Source organism: Amblyomma maculatum, chromosome 2, assembly GCF_055883805.1.
Source record: "Amblyomma maculatum isolate TAMU_Amacu chromosome 2, ASM5588380v1, whole genome shotgun sequence".
Lineage (NCBI taxonomy): Eukaryota > Metazoa > Arthropoda > Arachnida > Ixodida > Ixodidae > Amblyomma > Amblyomma maculatum.
The window spans coordinates 188,410,720-188,425,456 of record NC_139345.1 but is presented as its reverse complement, the minus strand read 5'-3'; the positions used below and the strand labels follow the sequence as shown (position 1 = coordinate 188,425,456).

At 50.2% G+C, this 14,737-nt stretch overlaps 1 pseudogene; it reads right to left on the bottom strand.

Moving 5' to 3' along the window:
• Positions 1-13,672: 13,672 nt before the first annotated feature.
• Positions 13,673-14,351, bottom strand: LOC146200641 (uncharacterized; annotated as a pseudogene).
• Positions 14,352-14,737: the final 386 nt, after the last annotated feature.

Below are 14,737 nucleotides of genomic sequence, written 5' to 3'. Positions count from 1 at the left end.
GCTGTCCGTTCCACGGAACAACCGTACCTTCCTATTTCTGTGCAAAGAAACACATCAGCTTGAGTCGCTCACTTTTCGGAACAACATATCCCTCTCCTTACGGGTTGCGCACCAGTCACGCATTTTCTCGGCACGGGCGCATGTGTGCCTTTGGGATAGTCGCTTTCTTTTTCGCGATAGCCTCAACTTGCTCCATTCTTTCTCGCGCCTGCCTTTCCGCTTTTTTCTGCGGCAGCACTGGAACACAGGCTTTCTGCTTTCTTTTTGCAACCGTTTGAGCTTGCTCTCCTTACGACGGCAGCAATCTTTCTCGTGCCTGCCCTTCCGCGTTTTTCGGTGGCAGCACTTGAATACTCCAGTCCTACTTTCTTTCGGCGCGAGCTCTGGCAAGCTAGCGGTAACCGGAGCTAGTAGGACACCGGTGTCGTCAAAGTGGTCAAAGTGCGGCGCCGCGTCTACATCGCAGCCGGCAGCGCAGGGCTCACTTTCAGTCAAGTCCGAACGAAAACAACGGCTGACGTCAGTCGCGTCAGTCCACCTTCTATGCATTTGCTCTGGCGGCTCGCCACTCAATGCGCCGCCTCGCTCAGAGCTAACCGGCACACGATCAAGCTCTTTCGACAGCTGGGGCGCTTCGGATTGCGTGAGGGCCATATGTGCCACGTCCGCGTTCGCACCGGTGTTGCTTTCGCGAATACAGCCTAGCGTGGTATAGGAGCACGAACGATTCTGACTCTGCTCTGGTCGTTCGCTGTCGCCTTCGCAAGTCTCGCTCTCCACAGCGGACGTGCACTCCTCGTTGGTCTGCCCTGGCTGATTACAACTCGCGGGCTGCGCAGTTTCCTTGATCGGCATTACGTTTTTCTGCGTGCCCTGCTCTACCACAAAGCTGATTTCGGAACCCGAAATTTTCTCCTCTCCTAGCTCATTTTCATCTCCGTCGCGCTCTACACAAGCTTCTGCTTTCGACTCGAGAGACGGTTCAGCTACTACCAGTTCCCCACACTCATTTGATGGAACTGTATCTCCTACAGCTACTTGGGTCGGCATGCAGTTCTCCTCGCTTAACGGCGTCACTTCGGACTTCTCGCCGATTAAGCCTGAGCTAACCGTCTCAGCTAGTGGTTCGACCAAGGTAACACAATACTCCTCTGTTCGAGGCTCGGTCGGCTCGCTACTGCGGTCACGTTGCTCGGCCGCTTCCCCAAGCTGTGTCTCACACTCCGGTGCAAGTTCGATTTGCTCCGGAACTTCTGCACTGTCTAGCCATTCGCTTACAGCGGCTTTCAACTGATAGCCCAAATCAAAGTATGCCTCGTCACAATGTTTGTCGTCTCATATCTCTTCCGAAGATCCTGAGGCGTTATCTGATATCGTATCAGCAATGACTCTTTCAGTTCATCGTAACTTTTCAAGCGGTCGCCAACCAATGGCTTGATTTCTTCCGGCGCTTCAGCGGAAAGAAGAGCTACCAACTTCTGCGCCCAACTATCTCTCTCGAAGCATTTACTTCTGCAGACATTCTCAAAGTCTGCCAAATAATCTGCCATATCCTCGGCGATCAGGAACTGCGGTAGACAATCTCGCGGTATTGAACCGTTACATTGCATGGCATTGTTAATGGCATTGCAAATCTTTTCCGCGCTCATTCCATGTGCTGACACCTCCAGCTGTATCAGTTTCATTACGCGGGCAGACTGCTTTTTTCTCTCCTCGCGACGTTCCCTACGTTCACGTTCCTCTTCCTCGTGACGTTCGTCAGTGATCTCGAGGCATTCCGAAAGCTCGTCATCTTCAGCTTCCAACGCAAGAATAGCCCTTAGCACTTCTGGTTTTTTGAGTTTGCCTGACAAATTCAGACCCAACTCCTCCGCAAGCTCCAGCAATTTCGGTTTGCGCAACGACTTCAAATCCAAATTCATGGCTTTTCCGAGTGCTGCCTTCTCTACTGCCCACTATTGCCCTGGTGCAATTAACCCAGCAACAACGACAACACAATTACCAGCTCTGTTCTCTACTTAACAAAAGCCTGGCAAAACTCAGCAGAAGAAAGTCCCGCACTCACCAAACCTCGCAGCCAAGAATCCAACGCAGTCGTTCCACTGCAGGCAACCAGTCATCACACAGGGCTCGTTGCACTGCTCCCGCCTTTCCGCTGAGCTGCTTTGATTCACGAGTCACGTCTCGGACATCTCCGCTCTTCCCACCAGATGTTGCACCTCGGTCAGGCCTTGCTCGTTTCACCGACCATGGTCACTGCTTGGTCGTCCTCATTTCTCCGCTGTTCACCAGTTGTCGGACGACGTTATCGTCTGGCTCGTCCCTCCAACCACGGTTACGGCTTGGTCGTCGTCGTCCCACCGCTGTTCACCAATTGTTAGGATTGGGCCGCGTGCGCCTGGGTATCGCACCGCTGTCACCAATTGTTAGGTTTGTTGTCGCGAGTGCCGGGGTATCCCACCGCTGACGCCAATTGTTATGTTTGGGGTCGCGAGTGCCTGAGTAGCGTACCGCTGCCACCAGTTGTTAAGTGCGGCGCGCGGCCCCTCGGTAGCGTTGGCCTGGCGGCTCCGTGGACGGCGGACGGCATCAAAGGTGCCAGCAAAGATGAGGCGTCTTCTAACGAAACAACATTTACTACAACATCGTGAAGATACGGGCAGAGAAGATGACCCGGAGAGAATACAGACACTCTCACACAGCTGGTGTCTAGCGTCGTCTCAACGGCGCGTCAAAGTAGTCTCTGTCTCAGCGGAGTCTGCCGCTGCTTTATATAGGCATGCCAGTTTTTTTTTTTATTTTATAGGGAAAGGGAGAGAGCCCTTCAAGTTGAGACAAGGCGATGACTCAATCGCGGGTGGCGCGACCACATCTCCTCCACCTCCTGCAGACAGGAGAGGGCGACGCACTCTCCCTCGAGCTCTAGGCTTGGCCAGCTTTTGCACACACACGCACGCACACACATTTGGTGCGTGGCGGGATCACGTTGAGACTTGTCGGCGGGAGGAAGCGTTGCACGGCCGATGAACGGCGCCGAAATGGCCGATCCGCTCGCGGTTCTGCCTGTCGCTATGCGGTGGCCGCGTCAGCTGTCCCACTTCTCAGTAGAGAAACGTAACAAGGGTCATTACGAGCTATCGGCACGGTACAGTCTTACGTGTAGGAAAACGGCCTTGCCTGTTCACCGGCTAAATAAGAAATATTAGTTTTAAGGAACAAACAAGCTTCACAGGCTGAAACAGATTCTCGAGAACCTATCCAGTTACACATTGAGAACCATCCGATACCCCCGGTAGCCACGATCAGAGTTCTCGGAATGTTGATTCAGAATAATACGCAGAACACAGCAGCCCATCAGATAGGTGGGCTGCTGAGACGAATTGCCACATGTCGCAGGGGTATGAGAGAAGCCGACCTGTGCAGGATAGTTCACGCCTTCACGATAGGCAGAATCATGTACGCTTGCCCGTACTATCATTTCCGTCGTAGGGACGAAGATGCACTTAATAGAATAATTAGAACAGCATACAAAGCGGCCCTTGGCTTGCCAATATACGCGAACTCAGATCGACTACTGCAGTTAGGAACACGCTACCTGAACTAATTGAAGCCCATAAGAAAGCACAAGTGACCCGCTTGTCACGCAGCCTTGCGGGTCGCGTAATTCTCGACAAGCTCCACATACACCAAACTGAGGAGGTGCGCGCCACATCCCATTTATCGGCTGACATTACTAGTAGACTAGTTGTTAAACCAATAGCCAAAAACATGCTACCAGGCAGACATGATGCCCGCAGGAAGACAAGGGCACAGACCCTTGAGAAACAGTACGAGGACGATCCACAAGAAGTATACGTGGATGCAGCTCAACACATCAAAAACGGAGCATACGTGGCATGTATGGCCACTCCAAAGTCAACCTTCATTAACGCCATAACATTTCATGCTTGCTCCTTATGCGAGGCAGAGGAAGTAGCTATCGCACTGGCCATCGCGGATCCCCGCACCAAAACTATTATAAGCGACTCAAAAAGCGCCGTTAAAAATTTCGCCAAAAATTCTGTAAGCGCACTCGCGGCGCGAATTCTGCGCAACCGATCACTCAATCACATCAATCTCGTATGGGTTCCGGCTCACGCGGGTAACTCCAGAAAGAAGGGGTCGACCGTCTAGTCCACTGTACCCGAGGCTTAACCAACCGGGAGAGGGGAGATCTATCGGGAACGGACGCGCCAGTTGAGGCGCCGCGCACATACGGGGAGATAACAAACTTTTACCGTGAGCTAAGATGCACGTACCCCGCCCCTCACCCCGACCTCGACCGGGCGCAAGCCACGACACTCAGACGCCTACAAACAAAGGCCATTCTTATCCCCTACCGATTATCGCTAATTACGAACGGAGAATTCAACCCTGCATGCCGGCACTGCGGTGACGGGACGCAGGCCCACTCAAGACCATATACTGTGGGAATGCGCCAGCAATCCCCCTCCAAAGACACTCTTGCCAGCTCCCTTAGCGGAGGAATGGGACAAGCTGTCGGCCAGCCCAAGATAAACTACTCAACTGGCCCTCTTCACGCCAGCTCAAGAGGTCGCTCCCGACTGGAGGCCACCCTAGACTCGCCCCAGCCCGAAATAATTCCTTTCATTTTGTTGCAATAAAAGTTGTTACCACCACCGCAGGTAGTCGACCGGCCGTGGAGAACAGCTGCGGCATGCTGACGAGCCGACTTGGTCCCCCCCCCACACCCTCTCGCTCTGGCATGACGTCAGTAGTCACGTGACCGACCACCGCCGCCGTTCGACCGTGGAGCGTAGTCGCGCCTAAAAGCCGACTGGCTACCCAGTCTTTCACTCTGTTATGACGTCAGTAGTCACGTCACCGACCGCCGCCGTCGCTCGACCGTGAAGCGTAGCTACGGCGCGCTGAATAGATGACTTGCTACCCTGTCTCTAGCTCTTGTATGACGTCAGTCGTCACATGACCGACCATTGACCGTGAAGGATAGGCTCCGGTATGGCGAAAAGGCAAAACCCGGCGTAGCATTGCTTTCGCAATAAAAAGAAAAATGACACCTCATACGTAGCGAAAAGCAGTGACGACCTCGGAATTAGAAGTTATTTTTCTCCAGGCTTCTGCGGTGCTCTCCAGCAGCTAAACTTTCCTTGGCACAGGTCGAGCGCCTCTAAGTTCACCGGCGTTCTATAATTCGTTTACAGTAAAGGAAAGGCGCAGCATCTGTAGCGGAAGGCAAGAAGCGCCGGCTGGCGGCGTTGAAGCGCACTCGTCCCCGCTTGGTCCTCATAGCTGACGGCAGATGGCTGACGTCACATCCTTTACTTCAACCTAAGTGAGCTATTTTTTTAGCATATTTCTATATATGCTCTGTGGTACGGCATTCGACAAAGCACCAAATGAAAGGTACTGCACGGACACAGTGATGGAACGCCCAGCGGGGTCAGCTTCGTATATGCGTGATGTGATGTGATAACTTGTTATTCCAACAGATAAGGAGGCCCCCAGCCCCCGATGATGGCACGCAGGCCTAAGGGACGGGAGTCGGGACCTCCGCGATCAGAAGCAGGCAAATAGGTTTTGTTACTCGCGGCTTCTTCCGCCAGGCGGATGGCTTGTTGCTGTGAATCAGGAAGCTCTGTCCGCAGCAGGACTTTCCAGGCTTGTCTAAAATTTATATTGCTTGTGATGTCACCACAAATCATGACGGCACGACTGAACGTGGAGTAATTATTACTTGCGGCTATTATACATGAACGGATGAGGTCATGACATCACGGCCGATGGCGTCACCATGTGTCGGCTATGGACGTCTCGAAACGTCTAAACGTTACTACACCGGGGTGGCGCAGGGTTACGGTGCACGACTACTGTTCCGAAGGATGCGGGACCGCATCCTGGCCTCGGCGGCCGCTTATCGCTGGAGGCAAAAGCAAGGCGCCTGTGTGCTGTGCGATGTCAGTGCACGTTAAAGAACCCCAGGTGGTCGAAATTTCCGGAGTCATCCACTACGGCGTCTTCATGCCTCAGTTGCTTTGGGACGTTAAACACCACAAACCAACTATTGGTTAATGATAGTTAACCATGACTTGCAATTTTAAGCACTAGATAATAGAGAGTTTTAGCTGAGCGTTTTTACGGCCAGCGGAGAGGAGCGGACGAGCGGAGATGCCACTGCGCATGCGCATGTCGCTGGGCTGGCCAGCGTTTTTACGACGCGAAGCTTACGCCCGCTGGGGAGCCCTTTCCAGCGGAGCAATCGGCAGCGCGCGAGCGTGCGTAAGAGCGCGCGGGCGTGTATGGGTAATCAAGATGGCAGCCGTCAACACAGCCACCGGCGCTGCTGCGTTGTCGACGGCGACCCCAGCGCAGCCCCGTTTACAAGTTAGGAAGCCCGGAGTTGTTTCACAGCTGAGGAAGACTTGTGTCTTTTGCGCGAGGTGTCAGCAACGAAGCCGTCTGGAGTTGGAGATGACCATAAATGGATGCATCTTGCCTGTACTCACCTATGAAGCTGAAACGTGGAGGCTAACCAAGAGAGTTCTACTTAAGTTGAGGACAACCCAGAGGGCTATGGAACGAAAAATGGTAGGGGTAACATTAAGAGATAGAAAGCGTGCAAAGTGGGTGAGAGAAATTACTCAAGTTACCGACATTCTAGCAGAAATTAAGAAGAAGAAATGGACATGGGCAGGACGTGTAGTGCGAAGAGAGAATAACCGATGGTCGCTGAGGGTAACAAACTGGATTCCAAGGGAAGGAAAGCGTAGCAGGGGGCGGCGGAAAATTAGGTGGGCGGATGAGATTAAGAAGTTCGCAGGGGTCAAGTGGATGCAGCTAGCACAGAACCGGGTTAAGTGGAGAAATATGGGAGAGGCCTTCGCTCTGCAGTGGATATAATAAGGCTGATGATGATGATGATGATGATGATGATAAATGGATGGAAGTTGTGCGCATCGTGAACCATGTGATGGGCCGCAAACTTACGCTGCACGGAGCAAAAGACCGCGTGGATTTACGAATCGAATGCTGGCGACAGCAAGACGTCAAGAACCTTAAAAGGTAAGTTTTACTTTTGCACAACTAACACGTGTAATGCAGTGTTTGAAATACAGTTGACGCGAAATGAGACAACGATTATGCAGTCTTTAAAACTAGTCGATCACAGTCAGTGACACTGCGTGACACTGCGCGGCCGGCCTCTATGAACAATAAAATATATCTATATATCTATATATATATATATATATATATATATATATATATATATAAAATTTCTTGATGATACAGCAGCAGGAAAGAAAAGCAGCACTTACGCGTTACAAAGCGTGAAACGCCAATGCGGGCTGCCGTATACTGTGGTGTGGAAAGTGCCTTCGCTTACTTTAGAACAAAGCAACTGTCGTGTGAGCTGTTTCATCGGCAAGCCCACCGCCTAACATTAGGCGCTGCGCATCTGTTCGGGTTTCGGTCACCGCTCGGAAGAGACATTCGAAACCTCACAGAAACCACTGAATGGGGCGAGACCTTTCTTGGCGCGCTCGTCGGGCCGCCGTGTCTGTTCCAAGATCATTTTTCAACACGCTTTAGCGCCTACACCACAAGGACTGTGTACACGGCTCGTATAGGCATCCCAAGCTCAAGTTTCGCCGCGCGATGGCAGCGCCGCATTCCTGGCATGGTGGCGAAATGTGAAACGGTGGGACGTCGCCGGAGCAGACGATCTGCTAGCTTCCTGTGCACGTGCGGCGATCGAGTTGCGCCTGGCGGTTATTTGGCGATACAAAAACGCTTTCGCTAATGCGAAACGGAGGTACTAAGTAGCATTGTGTCATGGGTAACCACAATAGTAGGCGAAGCTCCAAAAGACGAGGCTCACGTGTGGAACTTTGCAGATTTGATTGGAAGCGTTTCCACAAGACCTATTTTCCAACCGCGTGACAGCATTCTGAGAAGTCTCGCGTTCTTTGTGGAAACGAAAAGGGCGAATTTTTCCTATTGCAAAAACCAGCGTCTCCAGTGCAAAACCAGCAAGATTTTCGCGCTGGTTTCGCACTGGATCTGCTGGGCACGCTGCAGGTCTGCGATATTCACTGGTGCGATGGGAGAAAAACGCTGGGTGTGTCGCTGGCATCCGCGATGCACTGGGAGAAGCGCTGTATGTGCGCTGGGGTCGTGCTGGGGCCGCACTGGTCCCAGTGCCCCAGTATAGCCGGTGCGGCCTGCGGCGTCAGCCGGAGTAGCATCCCTCAGGGGCCAACAGGGCAACAGCGTGCTCGCAATGACCATCGGAAGGCATATGAAAAATATGGTTCAAGCAGGCGCTTTTTGCTGCGAAGTCGTTGCGCATTTGTAAGAAAACAAAGGCAGTATTTTTTTTGTCGAGTTTCTATGTTTTGATAGGTTGTTTCGAGCGTTTTGAGAGAGACCACAACCGCCGCGCCTCGATCTCATGACACACTGACGATTAACGCACAACTAAAGCTGGAATTGAATAATGTGGGCTACCATGCATAACCAACTTCACAGCTGATCTTAAGGGCACTCTAACACAATGATTACTGCCAAAATGTTCAATGCGGGCTCAATCGCAGGCGAGCGTAGCCTGCAGCACGGCCCAATATAAACAGCAGAAAGAAAAACTAAAACCAGGAAGAGAGTAGTTTACCAAGAGATGGGCCCATGAGAGAAAAAGCAACAACATACAGCGCTTGTAATACATAATATGGCGTGTTTTTCAAGCTTTTGCGCTCCTTCTTACTCTGCGTATCAAGCAGCCGAGCCCTCGGTCATCGCAACGCTTCCCGCAATGTTTACATACCAATAAGGCTTAGCTACACGCAATTAGGGTCATCGCTGCGGTGCTTGCCGGTATTGAAGCTTGGTCGCACTTTTTTCCTTGAAAGCTTCTACTAAAGCTCCGTGTTCAGCGAAAATTGCGCCCATGGTAGCAGAGCACCCCCAAGAGCCGGCGTTGGTAAATTTGCCATCGATGTCAAACTCCACATGTTAAAATGATTCCAGTGCACAAAATAGCGCGCATAGGCACCCAGAACATTAGTTGCAAGTCGTGAGAGCAGACAGCAAGCTAAAATGATCAAGAAGTTGCAATTGTTAGAGCGGTAGCGATGGCCTGTAGACTGCGAAACATGAAGTCCTAACCTTATAAATGCGGGTCATGACATAAAATGCTGAAATGTTTCAAGGAAACCCAGTTCTCGGCGTTCCCGTATGGTAACAGGCAATAAAGAAAAAAAAGCGTTGCCGAATGGTTAGCATGCTGAGCTAGTGATTGATATGTGCATAGGGGCTGAGTTTGAGGCGCTCTTGGTGCACTAATTTTTTCTTTTTTTTTACTTTTTTTGTTTTTTATATACCTAACCTGTTTCGTTATTTTTTACTTTTTAATTTTTCTCCCACTCCTTTTTTTCTCCGGGCGACAGTGCCGCCAGTGCGGAGTGTCCCAGTATGCCGCGTCCCAGTGCGCCCAGCTTCTAGCGTCATACTGGGACCATAATCAGGTATGGCGCCGGGGCGCTGGCACCCAGTGGCACTGGTTTTTGCAATAGGGTTCCATTCTCCATAAACTCAGAAATGTTCGACAGTTGACAAAGCCGTCTTAGGGAGGCATAAGAAGAGTACAATGCTTTAACACCATGTATACGAAGTGAAGGGGGTGGAGGATTATCCTACTCTTCGCTCCGCGCGTGTCTTGCTTTGCCGATTTTCTGTGCTCTCTCCCTGCTTTGCGAGTGCTCTGAAAGCAACCAAATCAACAAATATCCGGCATGTGACGTCCGCGATCGACAATGATGTGTGAATGTGCCCTAAGACCAGGAAAATATTGTGAGCCTTTCGTGAGTGTTCTTTAATTTGTTCATGCCATGATCTTCCTCTTTCATTTGCACATACCATCATCATCGTCCCGTGGCGCCGGCTCCGGCACGCGCCTGGGTTTTGTCATCGGATTAAAACGCTAGACACGGCATCGCTGGCCTTGCCGTCACAACCTTGCCGTCTCAACCTAGCCTTCTTTCACAAGGGGAGGGACGCCAAGGTGCGTAATAGGGTGGTGTAAGTTGAGCCATCGCCATTGCATTGACGTGATTGTAAGTTGGTGCCGGTCGGGGCGGGGGAACCAAAGAAGGGGTGGATGCAGCGACGTGCGCGTAGGCCGGCGCTGGACGGTTTGCAGAAGGTTCGGATGTCATAGGGTGGCTGATAGTTGATAACTCTTCTTCAATCATGTTGCGGAGAATGGCGTCATTAGAAGGTGCGGAAGAATGATCGCACCCATGTCGACAGAAAGGATTGAGGGCTTGGAGCTCCTCGCGGATGATTGCTCGAATTATTGCCCGCAGATCAAGGTAAGCAGAGGTCGGACCAGTTGCGAAGCCGGGCTGTAATCGAGAGGACTGCACCTGGTCGAGGCGTTGACAGGTCGTTATAATTAAATCAACACTTGAAGGATTCTGGGCAACTAAGGTATGATAAGCCATAGAATTGATTCCTTTTAAGACGTGGTGCACACGTTCAGGTTCTATCATGGTGGGACTAATGCGCAGACAAAGTGCAAGAACAGTCTCTATGTAAGACGCATATGATTCATTTGGACCTTGAAGGCGGGAAGCAAGTTTTTTTCTCGCGATCTCAGTCCGAACTGCCGGGTCGGCGAAGTATTGTCGGAACTGCTGTTTGAAAGTGGTCCAGTTAGTAGTGTGGGGTTCGCGATTAATGAACCAGTTTCTGGCGACCTCAATGAGATAGAACGAAACGTTGAGGATTTTTAAAGCGTCGTCCCAGCGGTTATAGGCACTGCAGCGTTCATGTGTCGAGCCAGTCATCGACGTCTTCGTCGCGACGACCAGCGAACAGCGGCGGGTCACGTTGACGTGGGGACAGAGTCGGAGGTGTCGGTGCAGCCGAGGTAGAGGGTCCAGCTGGGTCGGGATTGCTCTCGGTGGACATGATTATGGTGGAGTTGCCAAACGGCGACCGGAACGTAGCTCCAGCGAGGCGCAGGGCCCAAGGCAGCAAGGGGATCGAATTTGACCTCCACCACTTGTGAAAGAAGGCTAGGTTGAGACGGCAAGGTCGTGACGGCAAGGCCAGCGATGCCTTGTCTAACGTTTTAATCCCATGACAAAACCCAGGCGCGTGCCGGAGCCGGCGCCACGGGACGATGATGATAGTATGTACAAATGAAAGAGGAAGATCATGGTATGAACAAATTAAAGAACATCCACGGAATGCTCACAATATCTATGAACGAGGCCTTTTGTGTGTGTGTGTGTGGGGGGGGGGGTGGAAAACATGCTTGGCTGAGCCGCTTTTACAGATTTCGGCAAATTGGCCAATAAATGAACCAAAATTATTATTATTCGTAACAAAATATGTTGGAAGTGCAATACAAAAGCGATCCTATAGGATCGCGTTTGTATTGCAGAAATAAATCCAGTCATAACTGTAGTTATGACTCAATTGACACTGCTCGCATGGAGCACCATATTCGCGTCACAGGTTTCGTAAATGCAAACCAAATATAAATGAACCACAACCATTTAGTAAGAACCGAAATAAAGCACGATTCTAGTACAAGCTTGGATTTCACCTTCCTTCCGAGCCAGCGAGCCGGTTATGTCACGTGCAGCGCGCGGACACGCATGTGCTTTTGAGACTGCTAGCGTTCGTGCCATTGAAGAAACATCTCTTTTGGATATTCTTCTACTGCAAGATTTGCTTTAGTAACGTCGTAATAATAAAAACAAAACCGTATATAGATCTCATCCTACAGGCCAAAACGATGATCAACAAGCGAGCAGCTTTATTTCAGAGTACTGATAATACTTCCGCAGTTTTTAAACATATTATAATGTAGCGTGTGCAACAGCAGCCGCTAGGCGGCTGCTCATCGAGAGTCTCGTGCGCGGATTCGAAGAAGTGGCCCCGTGGCGTTCGATGAGAAGCTGGAGTCGGCTGCTGTCACTCGGTGCTCTGGACCTGCTCTCCTGTGCCTGCTAGATCAACCCCCTATTAAAAACCAACCTTCTGGTTACGGGCCTAAACGGCTACGTGACAATATGCGACAATATAGTTACATATCAGACTTACCTCGAGATAAACTTCCTACGTTTTCACTAACGTGGGAAACGCATTCACAATTAATATTTACTCATCGCCGTCTGTCGTCTGCTGTATAGTGCAGACGTGAATAAAACGTTTCTCGCCTATAATTACGTTTCCTATATGGAAATACGCGGCAAGTTGTCCAATCATCAAGACGGAATGCAGGCGGCATGTCGCGATGCTCCTGCGGGGGCGCGTCAGGGCGCGTGCTTACTCGAGAGAAAGCGCGCGGCGCACGTCGCGAAGGCAGCGAGCCGAGCCAGCGGCGTCCCAGTGTGTTTTTGACACAGATGGCGCTGCTCATAAGGAGCCGCAGCGCCGCCCAGCGATGCTTTGGGAGCCTATACCCACATATGTTTGAAGTCGTCTTGTTGATGCAGCCGAGGTCGATGTTTCTTTTCTTTTAGTCTCTACTGAAAGGCGCTGCGTTCAGCTGCACACTCGATAAGTTAAACGTGTTCATTAAAAAAAGCTATTCCACTGGCTTCACGGAAATATTACCGATTCTAGTTTATCTGTCACATTACTCTAACATAACACCGATCACAAAACGCGCGATTGACGTTTTCCTGCCTCATTGTGGTCTTGACATGCTTGGTGGAAAAAAAAATCATTATTGTCTCGCACACGGCCAAGAAACTTCTCATTCCGCCTGTACTTTGCAATCTGGCGTGTATAGGACCCTAAAACCCACCGAAAGGAATGTCTTCATTGATATTCTGCCAATTAGTACACAGGCTACATATCAAGAGGAAGTCTGTTAGACATAACAAAAATGGCACACAAGCAAAAACACAAGGGTCATAAGCTGTTTACTGTCTTCATAACAGTCCATTTTATTTTTGTTCAACGTGTACATATTGTGGTACTCGTTCTGTATACAAAGTTCCGATTACCGGAGAATGTCACATGTCAACTGACTGCGTCTGGTAGAAACATGTATTTGTGACAATTTTGCTCCAGTGGAGAAGCTCAACTGAATTTAAGGTTGATATAAAGCTGTTTGCCTTTTTTTGCAGGCACCCGGGGGTTACAGAGAATCGGGATTCAGCTGATCACCATGCGAGAAAAAAACGACTATAAGCTACGCAGAAAAGCGCGAGAAATTGAAAAATAAAAAGTTGAAAATGAAGCGCGGCGTCTCGCTCTAGAGGAGAGCAGGTTGGAGTTGGAGGAGAGAAAGCATGCGTTTGAAGTGAGACGTTATAACAGAGAACCATGAGAAGCTGCTAGAGAACGTGCAGAGGATGTTTAAAGAACAGACTCGAGCATTTTTTTATTTCTTCAGCGCAAACCGCGCATGACATGAATACCCGGAAAACTGTCCTGGAAAAATTTTGTACTTCTTGTGCTTAAATAAAACACATTTCAGAAAGATTTGTGAGTGGTAAAACTACCGTGGAGTAAGGTAGGTTTCAAGATCTCATGGATCAAGACCGAAGTAATGCGATACCTGGGCATCATACAAACAACTATGACAGTTCTCCAAAAGCGCACTTGCTTTATAGATACGCGGCACGCTCTGTCGTTACAACTTCAAGGCATAAAACCGCTTGTGGCCACTAAACTAAAGTTTCTGATTCCTTGATGGTCGGCATATTACCCTTGCTGTAACGTCGATGAAACCCCAGTAGTTTGTCAGTGGGGCACCTTTGGCTGAACAGCCTCAAAATGTAAGTAAAATTTTAGGTTGGGAATTTTTTTTTTGCAACCTTGACATTGATTTTGCTGTAATTGCAACATACCTGCGAGAATTTCTCCACGTGTCGAGACTGAGCAAAGAATGGTTATTTACATCGTCGAGCAAGTGAAAAACCGCTGGTCGATGTGGCGCAGAACTTCGTTCGTCAGTGGTTATATTATTGAACTGTGCCGCCCGAAAAGATATTCAAGACCACACAGCCGGTTCGGATATGCCAGCCGTCGAAGGGTAATGCAGAGGACTTCATCTCCGGGAACCGCCACCCTTTGCGCAGTTACGACCTTATCGGGCATGCACATGACCCGCTGAAGTCTGCGTATATGCTCCTTCTCGAAACGAAAATACGTCCTAAAGACACCATCGTCTATCGTATCGTTCAAACGTCCGAGCACTGAAAGTGGCTCACGTCGCGTCCGCCAAATACTTCCAGGCACTGCACATCTCCAATTTCAGTCCAAGTCAGTTGCGACAGCGGCAGCGGGTCCTGTAGTATGCTCTTCGGCATGATTCAAACAGAAGTAGCAGCCACCAATTCGCGAATGCGCGAGAAAACAGCTGATTTTTGTTTCGGTAGCACCAGCGAACATATTCTGTTTAACAGACTGCTCTTTCGTGCATCTAAAACACAAAATATACCAAATAATTAACTAAAAACACAGAATCTACCTTTACTAAACAGTTTCAGCGCATTATTAGCAGGCCTAATTGGTATTTTCATTCTAACTCGAAATGTTACCGAGAGGTGGAGCAGCAGAGCAAGCGACTCTACTCCGCTCGAGAATATGGGCGATCCACCCGGCTAAAACTTTTCTCACGCGCCTCTCCGCTCTTGTATCCGCTCGCCGGCTCCGCCCCGCTGGCCGTAAAAATGCTCAGCTAAAACTCTCTAAT